The sequence below is a fragment of the Hipposideros armiger genome, unplaced genomic scaffold (genome assembly GCF_001890085.2).
Source record: "Hipposideros armiger isolate ML-2016 unplaced genomic scaffold, ASM189008v1 scaffold_2862, whole genome shotgun sequence".
NCBI lineage: Eukaryota > Metazoa > Chordata > Mammalia > Chiroptera > Hipposideridae > Hipposideros > Hipposideros armiger.
This window is the reverse complement of record NW_017734156.1, coordinates 1-1,234: the sequence shown is the minus strand read 5'-3', so window position 1 is coordinate 1,234 and position 1,234 is coordinate 1.

The window sequence follows — 1,234 nt, the reverse complement described above, 5'->3', positions numbered from 1 at the left end:
TGTTATAGAGCCCATAGGTGTGTTGCAGCCCGAACCCCCACAACCTTCTATAATTCCAAACAACTGGCCTTTAATAGTTATTGATTTACAGATTTGTTTTTATACAATCCCTTTACATCTTCAAGATTGCCCTCAATTTGCATTTTCAATTCCCTCAACTAACAATAAAGAACCTATGAGGAGATATCAGTGGAAAGTACTTCCACAGTGAATGCTTAATAGTCCAACCATTTGTCAGCTTTTTGTAGCTTGAGCTCTTATACCAGTAAGAACTGAATTTTCTGATTGTTATATCATTCATTATATGGATGACATTCTCTGTGCTTCATCCTCAATGGAGCAGCTGCCTTTATGTTTTGAATTACTTAAAAAGCAGCTTGATTTAGCAGGACTTTACATTGCTCCAAATAAAATTCAAACCACCACAAAAGTACAGTATTTGAGTGCTGTTGTGGACAGTCTATTAGACCTCAAAAAGTTCAAATCAGAAGAGACCAGGTTTCTACTTTAAATGACTTACAAAAATTATTAGGAGATATTAATTGGCTACATCCTACTCTAGGTATTCCTACCTATGCTTTCAGTAATTTCTTTGGCCTTTTACGAGGACCTACACGGCTTGATAGTTTTCGCAAATTAACCCCTCAAGCCAATCAGGAATTAAAATTTGTTGAGCAAATACAAGAAGCTCAAATACAATGTGTGGATCCCTATCAGATTTTAATTTACAGATTTTAATTTTCTCTACACCACATTCGCATACAGCGGTTATTGTACAACAAGATGATCTGGTTGAGTGGCTTTTTCTACCTAACAATTTTGTGAAATCTCTTCCTATCTATGTAGAATTAATTTCCGAACTCATATCACGAGCTTGGACCAGAGTCCTTCATCTTCATGGAAAAGAGCCTAATCAAATTGTAGTTCCTTTTAAGAAACAACAAATATCTCATTTATATACTCATGCTGAGTCTTGGCAAATTGTCATTAGTGACTTTTAAGGGATTATTGACAATCATTATCCTAAGAACAAACTGTTTCAGCTTCTGCAAAAAACTAATTGGATTTTGCCTAAAAAACTTAAGCAGGGCTGGCCGAGTGGCCCGATGGTTAAGAGCTGGCTTGGGACACCAGAGGGCCCAGTTCAGATCCCACATATGAGGGCCAGTGACACTGCCCTCTACAGCTAAGATGCTGAACAACAGCTCAACCTGGAGCTGGGCTGCTGTGAGTC